The sequence below is a fragment of the Arachis hypogaea genome, chromosome 17 (genome assembly GCF_003086295.3).
Source record: "Arachis hypogaea cultivar Tifrunner chromosome 17, arahy.Tifrunner.gnm2.J5K5, whole genome shotgun sequence".
NCBI classification, from domain to species: domain Eukaryota; kingdom Viridiplantae; phylum Streptophyta; class Magnoliopsida; order Fabales; family Fabaceae; genus Arachis; species Arachis hypogaea.
The window spans coordinates 67,364,063-67,381,967 of NC_092052.1; the positions used below are offsets into that span (position 1 = coordinate 67,364,063).

Sequence of the window (17,905 nt, forward strand, 5' to 3'; positions counted from 1 at the left end):
CACTGAACGTCCCAGGAGGTCTTCCTCACTAGGATTCACGTCCTCCTCTTCCTCTTTGGGTTCGGCCACACCATGTAAGGCTATGGCCTTGCACTCTCTTTTTGGATTTTCTTCTGTGTTGCTTGGGAGAATACTAGGAGGGAATTCAGTGACTCTTTTACTCAGCTGGCCCACTTGTGCCTCCAAATTCCTAATGGAGGACCTTGTTTCATTCATAAAACTCACAGTGGCCTTAGATAGATCAGAGACTATATTTGCTAAGCTAGATGGATTCTGCTCAGAATTCTCTGTCTGTTGCTGAGTGGATGATGGAAAAGGTTTGCTATTGCTAAACATGTTTCTTCCACCATTATTAAAGCCTTGTTGAGGCTTTTGTTGATCCTTCCATGAGAAATTTGGATGATTTCTCCATGAGGGATTATAGGTGTTTCCATAGGGTTCACCCATGTAATTCACCTCTGCTATTGCAGGGTTTTCAGGATCATAAGCTTCTTCTTCAGAAGATGCCTCTTTAGTACTGTTGGATGATTCCTTCAATCCATTCAGACTCTGAGAGATCATATTGACTTGCTGAGTCAATATTTTATTCTGAGCCAATATGGCATTCAAAGTATCAATTTCAAGAACTCCTTTCCTCTGAGGCGTCCCATTACTCACAGGATTCCTTTCAGAAGTGTACATGAACTGGTTATTTGCAACCATGTCAATGAGTTCTTGAGCTTCTGCATGCATTTTCTTTAGGTGAATGGATCTACCTGCAGAATGGTCCAATGACATCTTTGATAATTCAGACAGACCATCATAGAATATATCTAGGATGGTCCATTCTGAAAGCATATCAGAAGGACACTTTTTGGTCAGTTCCTTGTATCTCTCCCAAGCTTCATAGAGGGATTCACCTTCCTTTTGTCTGAAGGTTTGAACATCCACTCTAAGCTTACTAAGCTTTTGAGGAGGAAAGAACTTGGCTAAGAAAGCCGTGACCAGCTTATCCCAAGAGTTCAGGCTGTCTTTAGGTTGAGAGTCCAACCATATTCTAACTCTGTCTCTTACAGCAAATGGGAAAAGCATAAGCCTGTAGACCTCAGGATCAACCCCATTGGTCTTAACAGTATCACAGATCCGCAAGAATTCAGTTAAGAACTGAAAAGGATCTTCTGATGGAAGTCCATTAAACTTGCAATTCTGTTGCATCAGAGAAACTAATTGAGGTTTCAGCTCAAAATTGTTTGCTCCAATGGTAGGGATTGAGATACTTCTTCCATGTAAATTGGAATTAGGTGTAGTAAAGTCACCATGCATCTTCCTTGCATTGTTGTTATTTTCGGCCATGTCTCCTTCTTTTTTCGAAAATTTCTGTCAGATTTTCTCCAGAGAGTTGTGCTTTAGCTTCCCTTAGCTTCCTCCTTAGAGTTCTTTCAGGTTCAGGACCAGCTTCAACAAGAATGTTCTTGTCCTTGTTCCTGCTCATATGAAAAAGAAGAGAACAGAAAATATGGAATCCTCTATGTTACAGTATAGAGATTCCTTAATGTGAGTAGAAGAAGATATGAATAGAAGAAGGAGAATCCAAACACAAAGGTGAGGAGTAGGTTCGAATTCTTAGATGAAGAGGAGTGTTAGTAAATAAATAAATAAATAAATAGAAGGAGGTGAGGGAGAATAATTTTCGAAAATTAGATAAAATACAATAAAAGTATTTTTGTTTTTAAATTAGAATTAAAATTAAAAATTTGAAAATTAAGAAAGGAAAAATTAAATCAAATTAAATTAAATTTAAAACAATTAGTTAATTTAAAAAGAAATTTTGAAAAAGATGAAGGTGATTTTCGAAAATTAGAGATAGAATTAGTTAGGTAGTTTTGAAAAAAGATAAGAATCAAACAAAAAGATAGGATTAGTTTGAAAAAGATTTGAAAATCAATTTTTGAAAAGATAAGAGGTTAGAAAAGAAGTTAGAAAATATTTTGAAATTGATTTTGAAAAGATGTGATTGAAACTTATTTTGAAAAAGATTAGAAAAAGAAATTTAAAAAAGATTTGATTTTGAAAATTAAAGTTGATTACTTGACTAACAAGAAACAAAAAGATATGATTTAAAATTTTAAGATTGAACCTTTCTTAAGAGGCAAGTAACAAACTTAAAATTTTTGAATCAATCACATTAATTGTTAGCATTAATTTCGAAAATATGAAACAAAATAAGAAAAAGATTTTTGAAAATCATTTTGAAATTTTCGAAAATCATAAAAGTAAAATGAGAAAGATTTGATTTTTGAAAGATATTTGAAAAAGATAGAATTTTTTTAATTGAAAATTTGATTTGACTCATGAGAAACAACTAGATTTTAAAAATTTTTGAAAAAGTCAACTCAAATTTTTGAATTTGATGAGAAGAAAAAGGAAAAGATATTTTTTTTTATTTTTTGAATTTTTTTTATGAAGAAAGAGAAAAAGATATCTTTTTGTTGTTTTTCTCTTTTTTTTCTTTTTATTAAACAGTAAAAATGAAACAAAACAGGAAAATTATGAATCAAAACAACTAATGCATGCAAGAACACTTTGAATGTCAAGATGAACACCAAGAACACTTTGAATGTCAAGATGAACATCAAGAACATGTTTTTGAAAATTTTTTTTAAGAAAAGAAAACCATGCAAGACACGAAACGTAAAAATTTTTAATGTTAAAACATTAAGAATTCAAGAATGCATATGAAAAACAAGAAAAGACATAAAAAAAATATGAAGATCAAACAAGAAGACTGGCCAAGAACAACTTGAAGATCATGAAGAATACAGTGCATGAAATTTTTGAAAATAATTTTTAGAAAATAAAAAAAATACAATTGACACCAAACTTAAAACTTGACTCTAGACTCAAACAAGAAACACAAAATATTTTTGGCTTTATGATTTTATTAAATTTTTTTTTATTTTTCGAAAATTAATTGGGAAAAATAAAAAAGAAGTAAATTTTTTTTTTGATTTTTTTTGAAAATAAGAATAATTAAAACAAAAAGGTTAAAATTAAAACAAAGTTACCTAATTTGAGCGACAAGATGAACCGTCAGTTGTCCAAACTTGAATAATCCCTGGCAACGGCGCCAAAAACTTGGTGCGCAGAAATTGTGATGGTTCTATTCCTTAGTAACGGTGCTAAAAACTCAATACGCACGTTCATAATCTTAGTTCTTTGTCACAACTTCGCACAACAAACCAGCAACTGCACTGGGTCGTCTAAGTAATAAACCTTACGTGAGTAAGGGTCGATCCCATGGAAATTGTCAGCTTGAAGCAAGCTATGGTCATCTTGCAAATCTCAGTCAGGCAGATTCATATCGTTATGGAGATTTAATAACTAAAAGATAAATAAAACGCAAATTTAAAGATAGAGATACTTATGTAATTCATTGGTGAGAATTTCAGATAAGCGTATGAAGATGCTTGTTCCTCTTGAACCTCTGCTTTCCTATTATCTTCATCCAATCATTCATACTCCTTTCTATGGCAAGCTGTATGTTAGGCATCACCGTTGTTAATGGCTACATCCTGTCCTTTCAGTGAAAATGGTCCAATGCGCTATCACTGCATGGCTAATCATCTATCGGTTCTCGATCATACTGGAATAGGATCCATTGATCCTTTTACGTCTGTCACTACGCCCAGCACTCACGAGTTTGAAGCTCGTCGTAGCCATCCCTTCCCAGATCCTACTCGGAATACCACAGACAAGGTTTAGATTTTCCGGATCTTACGAATGTCCGTCCATAGATTCTAACTTATACCACGAAGATTCTGATTAAAGAATCCCAGAGATACTCATTCAATCTAAGGTAGAACGGAAGTGGTTGTCAGGCACGCGTTCATAGGTTGGGAATGATGATGACTGTCACGATCATCACATTCATATTGAGGTGCGAATGAATATCTTAGAATTGGAATAAGCTTGAATTGAATAGAAAAACGATAGTACTTTGTATTAATTCATGAGGAACAGCAGAGCTCCACACCTTAATCTATGGTGTGTAGAAACTCTACCATTGAAAATACATAAGTGATGAAGGTCCAGGCATGGCCTAGAGGCCAGCCCCCTTAACATGATCAAAGGATCAAAAGATAATCCAAAGATATAAATACAATAGTAAAAAGTCCTATTTATACTAAACTAGTTACTAGGGTTTACAGAAATGAGTAATTGATGCAGAAATCCACTTTCGGGGCCCACTTGGTGTGTGCATGGGCTGAGCATTGAGCTTTACACGTGTAGAGGCTTCTTTTGGAGTTGAACGCCAGTTTGTAACCTGTTTCTGGCGTTTAACTCCACTTTGCAACCTGTTTCTGGCATTTAACTCTAGAATGCAGCATGGAACTGGCGTTGAACGCCAGTTTGCGTCGTCTAAACTCGAGCAAAGTATGAACTATTATATATTTCTAGAAAGCCCTGAATGTCTACTTTCCAACGCAATTAAGAGCGCGCCATTTGGAGTTCTGTAGCTCCAGAAAATCTACTTTGAGTTCAGGGAGGTCAGAATCCAACAGCATCTGCAGTCCTTCTTCAACCTCTGAATCTGATTTTTGCTCAAGTCCCTCAATTTCAGCCAGAAATTACCTGAAATCACAGAAAAACACACAAACTCATAGTAAAGTCCAGAAATGTGAATTTTATTTAAAAACTAATAAAAATATACTAAAAACTAACTAAATCATACTAAAAACTATGTAAAAATAATCCCAAAAAGCGTATAAATTATCCGCTCATCAGGTATCTCCTCCAATGTAGTCCCCGACCATGAAGTGATGGCGTTGAGACCGCCCTTTGGGTTTGGTTGGGGTTGGGATGGAAGGTTAGAAGAGTTTGAGGGTTGGTTGGTGTTGTTGTTGGGGGTTGAGGATTGGTTTGACATGGCCATCTTTGAAAACATGTTGGTGAGGTTAGCCAATTGAGCGCCCAAGGCATCAAATTAATCCTTGTTGCTCTCGTCCCGTTTCTCCATGGCGGCTCTAAGCTCATCAACTTGATTGTTGGAAGATAGGGGAGTTTGGTTGGATTGTTGTCTATGGTGTGGTGCTTGGTATTTGGTGTAGTTATTTTGGTTTTAGTTGGAGTGCCCTTGGTTGGCTTGGTAGTTGGTGTTGTTATGATGGTATTGGGATGAAGATTGGTTGTTGTTGTGATGAGAAGAAGAGTTGTTCCATCTTTGGTTTTGATTGCTCCCTTGTCTATTATCCCTTCACCCTTGATATTGATTACTACCATGAGGGTAGTTATTTTGGCGTTGAGAAGGATTGGGTGGGTGGTTGTTGTAGTTCACATTGGCCACTACAAGAGCATGTTCCTCTTGAATTTGATGGCATTGATCGGTGTAATGTGTGGTGCTAGAGCACAAACCACAAATCCTAGGAGGGCCTTCAAGTTGAGTAACTGGAGGTGGAGCTTGGACGGCTTGGATGGAGTAGTATTCCTTTTGATCCTTTTGTATTTGCGTAAGGATGGTGGTCATATCCCCAAGTGCTTTGGTTAGGCTTGATTCGGAAGGGGATGGTTCTACCACACCCTTGAAAGGGTTACTTCTCACCCTTGTATGTTGTGTAGCTTCGGCAACATCCTTTATCAAATTCTAAGCTTCTCCCTCCGTTTTGTTTTTCGAAAGGGAACCACCACTAGAAGCAGTGAGCAATCTTCTATCTTCCATACAAAGACCTCCGGTGAAGTAGCTAATGAGCAAGTGACTGTTCATTCCATGGTGTGGACAAGATTCACATAGCCTCTTGAACCGAGACCAATACTCATACAAACTCTCTTGGTCTTTTTGCATTATTCCCGAAATCTCCTTCCGGATGTAGACGGTCTTCTTCGGTGGGAAGAATTTATCTAGAAACTCTCTTCTCAAGAAATCTCAATTGGTCACAATCTCATCCGGTAGCAAATAAAACCATGTCTTCGCTTGCCCTTCAAGAGAGAAAGGGAAGGCAAAAACCATGATAGCCACCTCATCGACTCCATGCCTTCGAGCCGTAGAACAAGAAACTTGAAAATCCTTTAGATGTCGGATGGGGTCTTGACCTGGCAACCCATGATACTTAGGAAGTAGATGTATCAAGGTACTCTTCAATTCAAAGTTTGGATCAAGGTTAGGATACCTTGCTTGCAACGGTTGAAGTATGATATCCAGAGCTCCTTGCTCATGCAAAGTGATCCGTCGTGGCTCCGCCATGTGTGGCTCACCTGTAGGATGCAAAGATGTATTATTAGTGCCAACAGAAGAATAAGAAGTAGCGGACTCCAAGTCACTCTCGATACCGCCTAGTGATTCGGTGTGTTCTTCAAGAGAGGCAGAAGTACTAGCCGTATAATCCAACCGCCGTCTAGCTTGCCGAGTATGTAACAAAGTTCTTTCAATCTCGGGATGAAAATCGGTTAAACTAGAATTCGGTTGAGACCGAGTCATCAAACTTGAGAGTCATAGCACAAATATAAAAGAAATCTAAACTATAGCTAAGTATTGAAAGCAATTAATCTATCTACAATATTCACATATTCACATAACCAATATCAAGGCATATGTTGCAACCATTCCCCGGCAATGGCGCCAAAAATTTTGATAGGGCGAGAATTTAACGGTAAAGAATTTCTCAATAAAGTCGCGTTGCAAGTATAGCTCTACCAACAACAATCCTCGAGTATCAAATTTAGAAAGGGATTTGGTTATCACAAGTTCAACCCCAATAGAAATAACCGAAGTATTCAAACCTCGGGTCGTCTCACAAGGAATGGGCAAACATGTGCTCGACATTGGTTAGAAATCCAGGGTTGTGAGTCATGAGCAAGAATTTAAACTTGTAATCTCAACAAGCAAGTAACCTTAAATTGCAAGAAACTAATTTAAATAACTAAGTAAGATATGAGCAATTCCAAACTAGCAAGGTAACATCCGATATAATTCTATTCTAAACTAAATAAGTAACTATAACTAAGACAAGTAATCAAGAAAATTGGGTTTTCAAGTATAAATGATAAAAGCAACTCTTGGCTAGGCATGGAAATTGGGGTCACCATCCTTGTCTAATAACCATATCTTGACAATTATGAGGAACCAAACTCATTAAGTCTACTTCTATACTTGAAGTACGTCTAATGGTTTGGTCAACATCAATCCATAAGTTCTAACCTCACTACTAATTGACTTAATAGAAGGTTAGCGTCAATGGCTATCAAATTGACCACTAAGGGCTCCCAAATCATCAAATTTATTAGACCCAATGACTCAAGTTTACCCAATTCCCTTAGCCTAGACCAAGAGTAAAGAAAACTACTCCATAATCAAAGTAAACAATTCATCAAACACATGGTAAGCATTAATAAAAGACATGTTCAAATTGCAATTAAATTGAAATTAACAAGTACCCACTAGCAATTATCAACATACCATCACTCAAATAACACAATTAATCATAGAAATCATCATTGTAACATCAACAAATCGAGATTCACAACATTCATGAAATGGGTATAAAATGACAATTGACAAGAATTCATAAAACTATCACAAGATCTAAGCAAAATTATACTAAGGAATTCAAATTGAACAATCAAAACTAGTAATTAACAAGATCCAATTTAGAATTCAACAAGGAAAGATCAAATTAAAACTATATCTAGAGAGGAACAAGGGTTTCTCTCTCTAGAAGAACAAAGAACCCAAAAACTAACTAAAAATTGTGTCTAGTGTAAAATGAATGATCCCCCCCTTTCCCCCTAACATCCTTGGGTCTTTTCCATGCAGAAACAGCTTGAATTTGGGCCTGATGAGCCTTAGAAATTGCCAGGCACGATTTACTTTAATGAGGTCACGTGCAGCTCTCCGCGCGTGCGCGCCATGTGTGCGTGCGCGCCGATTGCTTTTGTGATCCACACGTGTGCGCCAGGTGTGCGCGTGTGTCGATGGGAATCCTCTGATCCGCACGGATGCGTCCATCCTCGCGCGCCACTTCTAGCTATCCTCATCCACGCGTGCGCGTGGAGTGCGCGTGCGCGCCAATGCTGAATTTCCTAAAATCCAAATCCTCATGTTCCTTCCTCTTGTACATGCTTTCTTTCTCTCTTCTAGGCCATTCCTACCCTATAATTCCAGAAATCACTCAAAAAATAGATCACGGCATTGAATGGCAATAAAAGAGAATCAAAATATAGCAGTTTTAAGGCAAAATAAGCATGTTTTTCATCATGGAGCAATATTAGGAAGGAAACACGAAACCATGCATTTCTTGTGAATAAGTGTGAGAAATGTTGACAAAAACCCCCAAATTCTAAACAATATAAACCACAAAATTGGAGTTTATCACGCGCAAGTGTACAAGGCGCGCGTGCGCAGAAGTGGAGTCGCATAGCAATGCGTACGCGTACCATGCGCGTACGCGCGGATGAGAAAAATGGCCAAGTGACGCGCACGTGTCGATACTCGCACGTGACTCACTTAAAGGCAAAACGCTGGGGTGATTTCTGAGCTGCCCAGGCCCAAATCCAACTTGTTTCTGAGAGTATTTCATGCAGAATTGAAGCTAGAGCAAGGGGGGAGCACCTAGTTAGTCAACATGAGCCTTTAGTTTTCTTGAGTTAATTACTTGATTTCATCTTGTTCTCTTTACAATTTCTTGTTTCTACATCTTGTTCTTCTTAGTTGTAGTGTTAATTTCTTGTTTTGCTCTCTTTCATGTGATGAACACTTGTTGGATCTTAATTGCTTTTAATGCAATTTTATGTTCCCATGTCTCTTTTATGTTTACCTTCATTGCTATTGTTGATTTCTTGCTTATGTTAGTTATGAGTTTCATTAACTCTTGCAATTTATGATGTTTACTTTTATTGCACTCTAGGTATTTGTTAAAATACTTCCACTAGCTTTTGAGTAGTTCTTTTTGCTCTTGGCCTAGGCTAAGGGAATTGAGTGACCTCGAGTCATTGGGTCTCATTGAATTGGTGATTTGAGAACCCTTGGTGATCAATTTGATATCCATAGACACTAACCCACTACTAGGTTAATTAGTAGATAGGTTGGGACTTATGGGTTGACGTGATCAAACCTATTTAACGTACTTCAAGCTTAGGAATAGATATTAGTACTTAAAGCTTTTAGATGTAGACTTAATTGGTTGGCCTCTCATAATTATCAATGTATGGTTTGTAGACAATGATGGTGATCTCAATTACCTATGTCTAGCTAAGAGTTCTTTTTCTTTATTTTATTAGTTCTTGACATTTTACTTTCTTGTCATTTATTTTTCTTGCCAATTATAAATCAAACCCCCCTTATCCTTTGTAGCCAATAATTGAGCACTTCACTGTAATTTCTTGTGAGATGACCCGAGGTTTAAATACTTCGGTTAATTCTTATTGGGATTTGTACTTGTGACAACCAAAATTTTTTGCATGTGAGGATTCTTTGTTGGTTTAGAACTATACTTGCAACGAGATTTCATTTGTGAAATTCTAAATCGTACAAGAATCTGAGCATCAGGTGACCCTGAGTTGCTAATGTCCAAGTGATTGATGGTTGATATCCATTGACACTAGCTTTCACTAATTCGATTAGTGAGTGGCTGATAAACCTCAATTTTGTGGTTTATCTTGTGTTGAATTTAGGGAATTTTATCAACTTATCTCACATTTATTCAATGAAATAGCATGCTTTTATAATTCTCCCTAATTTGTGCTTAATGAATGAAAACATGCCTTTTAGGCCTTAAAATAGCTAAATTTAATTCACTTTAATTTCATTCAATGCCTTGATATGTTTGTTGAGTGATTTTAGATTTATAAGGCAATTATTGGATGGAAGAAGTGAAGAGAAAAGCATGCAAAGTGGAGAATTCATGAAGAAATCAGCATTTGGAGAACTCAAGGCCACGCGCACGTGTCAGCCACGCGTACGCGTGAGAAGGACATTCATGGCATTGTTTTTACATAGTTTTTAGTATGTTTTAGTTACTTTTTATTATATTTTTATTAGTTTTTATTCAAAAATCACATTTCTGGACTTTACTATGAGTTTGTGTGTTTTTCTGTGATTTCAGGTATTTTTTGGCTAAAATTGAGGGACCTGAGCAAAAATCTAATTCAGAGGCTGAAAAAGGACTGCAGATGCTATTGGATTCTGACCCTCCTGCACTCAAAGTGGATTTTCTGGAGCTACAGATACCCTATTGGCACGCTCTCAATTGCGTTGGAAAGCAGACATCCTGGGCTTTCCATCAATATATAATAGTCCATACTTTTCTCGAGATTTGATGGCCCAAACTGGTGTCCAAAGCCAGCCTAAAACATCTTGGCGTAAAACGCGCAAACTGGCACCAGAATTGGAGTTAAATGCCCAAACTGGCACCCAAGCTGGCGTTTAACTCCAGGAACAGCCTATGCATGAAAAATCTTCAATGCTCAGCCCAAGCACACACCAAGTGGGTCCCGGAAGTGGATTTCTACACTATCTGCACTTAGTTACTCATTTTTCTGTAAACCTAAGTTACTAGTTTAGTATAAATAGCACTTTTTACTATTGTATTCGGATCAATATTTGATCACCATATGTAACTTTTATCATCTTTTCACGTTTGGAGGCTGGCCTCATGGCCATGCCTAGACCTTTTTCACTTATGTATTTTCAACTGTGGAGTTTCTACACCCCATAGATTAAGGTGTGGAGCTCTGCTGTTCTTCATGAATTAATGCAATTACTACTATTTTCTATTCAATTCACGCCTACTTCTTCTCCAAGATATACTCTCGTACTTAATTCAGTTAAGTCAGAATGAAGGGGTGACCCGTGACAATCACCCAATCTTCGTTACTCGCTTAGCCAAGATCTGCGTGCCTGACAACCACAAAGTGGTCTACATGATGTTCAACGTAGTCATTGGACGACAGCTGGAGTATATTCTCTTGGATATCTAATACACGGACCGAGTCTGTGAGATTAGTATCTTCGTGGTATAGGCTAGAATTATTGGCAGCCATTCCTGGGATCCGAAAAGTCTAAACCTTATCTGTGGTATTCCGAGTAGGATCTGGGAAGGGATGACTATGACGAGCTTCAAACCTGTGAATGTTGGGTGCAAGTGACAGTGTGCAAAAGGATTAATGGATTCTATTCCGACGCTAGCGGGAACTGATAGATGATTAGCCATGCGGTAGCTGTACCTGGTATTTTTCATCCGAGACGAGAAATCCGACAGTTGATTAGCCGTGCAGAAACTGTAGAGGACCATTTTCACTGAGAGGATCTTACAGCTTGCCATGGAAGAAAGTAACGCATAGTTGGAAGAAGGCAATAGGAAAGCAGAGGTTCAGAAGCAACAAAGCATCTCCAGACGCTTATATGAAATTCCCACGAATGAATTACATAAGTAACTTTATTTTATTTTATGTTTTATTTATCTTTTAATTATCAAAACCTAATAACCATTTGAATCTGCCTGACTGAGATTTACAAGGATGACCATAGCTTGCTTCAAGCCGACAATCTCCGTGGGATCGACCCTTACTCAAGTAAGGTTTATTACTTGGATGACCCAGTGCACTTGCTGGTTAGTTGTGCGGAGATGTGAAAAGTGTGAATTACAATTTCCGTGCACCATGTTTTTGGCGCCGTTGCTGGGGATTGTTTGAGTTTGGACAACTAACGGTTCATCTTGTTGCTTAGATTTGGTAATTTTATTTTATGTTTAAGCTTTTATTTTTATTTTCAAAAAATTCAAAAAAAATATTATTATTTGTTCTTCAGAATTTTTAAGAATGAATTCTAGAGTTTCTTGAGATATGTGAAGCCTGGCTGGCTGTTTAGCCATGTCTAATCTTTTGGACTGAGGCTTCGACTTCTCATTGACATGCTTGTATGTTTTATGCTAAAGCTTGGCTAGCTATTTGGCCATGTCTAAATCTTTTGGACCGAAGCTTTCACTTAAAGCTTGGCTGGCCATTAGCCATGTCTAATTCTTTTGGACCGAAGCTTTAGACTAACATTGCATAATTCCTGGGATTCTTATTAAAAATTTTGTATCTCTTTATTTTCTTTTTCCAAAATAATTTTTGAAAAATAAAAAAAAATTAACAAAATCATGAAAACCAAAAAAATTTTGTGTTTCTTGTTTGAGTCTTCTGTTAAATTTTAAGTTTGGTGCCAATTGCATGTTTTAATTTTTCTTTAATTTTTGAAAATTCATGCATTGTGTTCTTGATTGATCTTCAAGTTGTTCTTGATGATTGTCCTTACTTGATCTTTAAATTTTCTTGTTTTGTGTCTTTCCTTGTTTTTCATATGCATTTTTGAATTATTAGTGTCTAAGCATTGAAAATTTCTAAGTTTGGTGACTTGCATGTTTTTCTTTTCTTAAAAATTTTCAAAAACATGTTCTTGATGTTCATCATGATCTTCAAAGTGTTCTTGGTATTCATCTTGACATTCAAAGTGTTCTTGCATGCATTATTTGTTTTGATCTTAATTTCTTATGTTTTGCATCATTTAGTTATTTTGCTCTCTCTTCATTAATTCAAAAATAAAAAAAATATCTTTCCCTTATTTTACTCATAATTTTCGAAATTTTGAATTGATTTGGTCAAAAAAAATTTTTAAAATTTAGTTGTTTCTTGTTAGTCAAGTCAAAAACTCAATTTAAAAATTCTATCTTTTCAAATCTTTTTCAAAATCAATTTTTTTTTCATTTTTTTTCCTGTTTTTTGAAAATTCTTCAAAAATTGATTTTCAAAATCTTTTTCTTATTTTATTTTATAATTTTCGAAATTAATGCTAACATTTAATGTTTTGATTCAAAAATTTCAAGTTGTTACTTGCCTATTAAGAAAGGTTCAATCTTTAAATTCTAGAATCATATCTTTTAGTTTCTTGTTAGTCAAGTAATCAACTTTAATTTCAAAAATAAAATCTTTTTAATTTCCTTTTCAAATCTTTTTCAAAATAGATTTCAATCATATCTTTTTCAAAACTTAATTTCAAAATCTTTTTCTAACTTCTTATCTTTTCAAAATTGATTTTCAAATCTTTTTCAATTAACTACTTGACTTTTTGTTTGTTTTACTATTTCTTATCTTTTTCAAAATCACCTAACTACTTTTCTCTCTCCAATTTTCAAAAATCATTAACCTCTTTTTCAAAATTCCTTTTAACTAACTAATTGTTTTAAATTTTAATTTATTTTTTTTCCTTCTTAAATTCGAATTTTAACTAATAATTAAAATAAAAATAAAAATATTTTTCTTTTCTTTTAAATTAATTTTCGAAAACTCTCTCTCTCATCTCTTTCTATTTATTTATTTATTTATTTACTAACACTTCTCTTCTTCTTATAATTCAAACCCTCTCCCTCTCTCTGTGTTCAAATTCTCCTTTTTCTACCTTCTTCATTCTATCCTTCTATTCTTCTACTCACATAAAGGAATCTCTATACTGTGACATAGAGGATTCCTATTCTTTTCTGTTCTCTTCTTTTTCATATGAGTAGGAACAAGGATAAGAACATTCTTGTTGAAGCTGATCCTGAACCTGAAAGGACTCTGAAGAGGAAGCTAAGAGAAGTGATAAACCACTATTTCATGGTTTATCTTGTGCTCAATTGAGGGGTTTTTATCAACTCTTTACCCATTTATTCATACTAATCACATGCTTTATGTCTTCCTTCCTGATTTTGTGCTATGATTGAAAACATGCTTCTTTGGCCTTTATATTGCTAATATTAATTCTTTCTTATCACCATTAGATGCCTTGATATGTGTGTTAAGTGATTTTAGAGATTACAGGATAGGAATGGCTTGGAGGATGGAAAGAAAGCATGCAAAAGCGAAAGGAATACAAGAAGTTGAAGGAACTGGAAAGCTGTCAGCCTGACCTCTTCGCATTCAAATAGTCATAACTTGAGCTACTGAGGTCCAAACGACGCGGTTTCAGTTGCGTTGGAAAGCTAACGTCCGGGGCTTCGATTTGATATATAATATGCCATAGTTTCTCTGGCGCTAAGCAACGCGACCGCGTGCTCCATGCGGACGCGTCGCAGTGATGAAAAACCAGCGTGGCAGATTTCTTCTCCGGCAATTTCTGAACTGTTTTTGACCCAGTTTTCAGCCCAGAACACACAGATTAGAGGCTATAAAGTGGGGGAATGCATCCATTCATAACAAGCTTTTCATAATTCACAATTTGAGGATTAGATGTAGTTTTAGAGAGAGAGGTTCTCTCCTCTCTCTTAGGATTTAGAATTAGGATTCTTTTCACTTTAGGATTATTTCTTCTTCATCACAGGTTCAATATTCCTTTTTATTATTTTTTCAATTTTATTTATGAATTCTTCTATGTTATAGATTACTTTTTTGAATTAATGTTATTTGAAGTATTTCAGTTTATTATTACTCTCTTTTATTTATATTACTGTTGCTTCCAATCTGAAGACATTTTTATTCCAGTAGATTTACTTTTCCCTTTTGGTCTTGGTTAAGAAATCAGTAACTCAGGAGTTATCAAACTCAACATGATTGATAAGGGTAACACTACGGTACAGAGCTAATATACAGATTTTTTTTTTTGTATACTAATTTTTAGACACGTGTTTCTATTATTTTTTTTATAACAATCAAAGCTGCTAACCCATAACTTGTTAAAAGCTTGGCTTGGCTTGGCTTGGCTTGGCTTGGCTTGGCTGATCAATTATATAAGGATTTTATATTTTAAATTATGTAACATTCTATCTGTGAGTTGGATTCAGGATCCAAATATTAAATAAATTATAAAATCTTAAATAGTCATGGTCATATCATATATTATCTAGAATAATAATAATAATAATAATAATAATAATAATAATAATAATAAATCATTTTTATGTGATTTTATATTAATATATAATATTATATATTTAACACTTTTTATGAGTGTAAGTTGTTTTCAGTTAAAATTTAATTAATTCTTTTTATAATAAGGTTATTCATATACTCAATTACTATTAATAAGTAATAATAAAGGATTGTTATTATTTTTAGGCTAAATTGTCACTTTTAGAGTTGCTTACCTTGAGTATATAATTTAGATATACAATATTAAAAGAGTTTATATATATATATATATATATATATATATATATATATATATCGATAACAGTTAAAAGAAAAAATTATTTATTCTCTTAGGGTTAAATTGGCTTCTATATACAGCGTGATGCTTTTCAATAAATCCATTTCTATTTGTCTTTAACAAAAGAAATTTGTTTTACAGGTATACTACACATACAAGCTTTTTTTGCTTATAAATCTTACAAGTTGGCACAAATCCAACAAAACAAACGCGCATTAAATTCCCACATTTAAGAATAAATACACGCACGTTACTTAACCACTTCCTGTTCCAAAGCGCGCTACTCACCATTATGAACGACTCTTCTTCTTCTTCCTCGATGAAAACCACAACTGTCATTTTTCTTCGTGTTTCTCCTCCTCCTCCTCTTCTTCCTTCTTCTTCTCCTCCTTCTTTGTGTTTCTCCTCCTTTTTCTTTCATCTTTATCGTCGTGTTTCTCCTCCTTCTTCTTTTGATTTTGCAACATTATGTATTTTTTTTCTTCTTTGTTTGATTTTTTCCTCCCAAAAGAATTATGAGAATATGAAATAAGAAGAAGAAGAAGAAGAAGCAACAGAAGATGAGGAGGAGGAAGAGAAAGAGTTCTGAATTATGCAGAACTCATCAGAATAAAAATACACCCAAATATCTTCGTTTTACACCCAAATATCTTTGTATTACACCCAAATATATTCGTTTTATACCCATTTTTTTTACCGCAGCAATGGCAAGAAGAGCTCTAACAGATGTGAGACGAGCAACAGGAGCAAAAGTCTCTTCATAGTCAATACCATACTCTTGCGTACAACCTTGAGCAACCAAGCGTGCCTTATAACGGTCAATAGAGCCATCAGAGCGAGTCTTGATCTTGTATACCCATTTACTGCCCACAACTTCCTGATTAGAAGGAGGATCAACCAAATTCAAAGTGTGTGCTTTTTCAAGTGCATGTATTTTTTCCTGCATTGCTTGTTGCCAATTTGGATTTGTGGAGGCTTCTCTAAATGACTTAGGTTCATGTTGATGAAGAATAGTAGAAAAGCAATAATGAACAAGAAGATGAGTAGGTGGATTCCTTACCCTAGAAGAACGAGTGGGAGGAGGAGGCATGACGGTAGGAGCGGGATCGCCATCCGGTCTGGAATCATCGGGAGATGGAGAAGATGGAAGAGCAGGAGGCTATAGAGGATGACCCGAGATAGAACCTGTAGAATCATCACTAGGAAAGAGGTCAACATTGGGGTTAGTGAAGAAAGGTGACTGAGTGGGAGGAATATACTCAAAGGAGAAAAAACGAGAAAATATGTGATGCTCCAAGAAGACAACATGACGAGATAAAAATCAAATTCGTCCCCAACATTATTTTGGATTTAAAATCATCCTCAACATTATTTTTGGTATTAAAATTGTCAATTTTAATAAAATTTTAATTTTATTATTAAATTACTCCTAATAAAAAATATAAATTAAAAAAAAGGAAAGAACGCCGGGGGGAGGAAGAGGGGAAGGGAAGATGAGGGGGTGTTCATCACCCCTTTTTCTCATTGACATCTTCAGAAGAGAGAGAAAGAGAAGCAGAGACTTAAAGAGAAGGAAGCCTCGCCGTGCCTGGCCGTCGCGATCGCGACTCACAGTTGCCCTTGCAGCACCGCGATTCACCGTCGCCCTTGTAGCGCCGCGATTCACCGTCGCCCTTGCAGTATTGTGACTCCCCCTCGCCATCACCGTGACTCCCCCTCACAGCAATGCACCTGACCCTCACCTTCCTCGTATTCCTCGTCATCCTCGGGGAGGTGATGGTGGTGGTGGTGGTGTTGCTGCTACTGACCTCGTCGCCACTTCACGTCCTTGCCGCTGTACCTCGCCAATTCTGCTTCTGTTTCTGCTTCTGCTTTCGATTCGACTTCTGCTTTTGTTTTGGCTTTGGCTTCTGCTTCTGATTCTGCTTCTACTTCTGCTTCTGTTATTTTTCTGATTTTCTTTTTATTGTATGTTGAATTTGATGTTGTTGTTTTTGAATTTGAATAATGTGTTATTGTTGGCGTTGAATATTGTGTTCTTGAATCTGATTATTGGTATTTGGTGGGAGTAAGGAAGATGGTGGTTGGGATAAAAAGGTGGTGGTGGTGGAGGTTATTTTTGTCTGTAAAAAGTCAAAAGGACTATTTTAATATAAAAAATAACGTTAGAACGATTTTAAATCCAAAATAACGTTGGAGACGAATTTAATTTTGACCCTAAACCTTAGGAACCAAAACAGTATTTATCCCTATAAAATACATATTAAAAATGAAACAGCAAGTATTTACATAAATATATAATGATTACTTTTTTAATGTATATATAATATTTTAGTAAAAATAATCTTTGATATTATATAAATAACTATGAGCCTTAAAATTTTTATAAATTTATAATGTATATTTTTATGTGATGAAATTTTTATTATTTCATAAAATATTTTTTTACTTGTATTCATAATTATGTATTTAAAATTATTTTAAAATAATTATTAATTGTTACTATCATTTATTTGAGTTTGCATAATGTACGGATTTTATTCTAATTTTTTATAATGTCAAAGATATAAATAATACAATTTTTGTAAATCGAGAATTAAATCAGTACAATTTATAAATTTTAAGGATCATTTTAAGATGTAATTTGTTGTTGTTATTAATAGTAATGTTGATTATTGTTCACCAAATCTATGTATTCCATTTCAAATATACTCGTACATTTCCATTGTTTATTTTGTTTTCTACTTAGTTTGGTTGTTACTTATTTTTCACCTT

The 17,905-nt window shown here is 35.2% G+C and overlaps 1 non-coding gene across 1 annotated transcript; it reads left to right on the plus strand.

The window, feature by feature from the left end:
- The first annotated feature begins 831 nt into the window (after positions 1-831).
- Positions 832-939, plus strand: LOC112767516 (small nucleolar RNA R71). Its single transcript, XR_003184959.1, has one exon. It is a non-coding gene; the product is annotated as a small nucleolar RNA R71 (small nucleolar RNA).
- Positions 940-17,905: the final 16,966 nt, after the last annotated feature.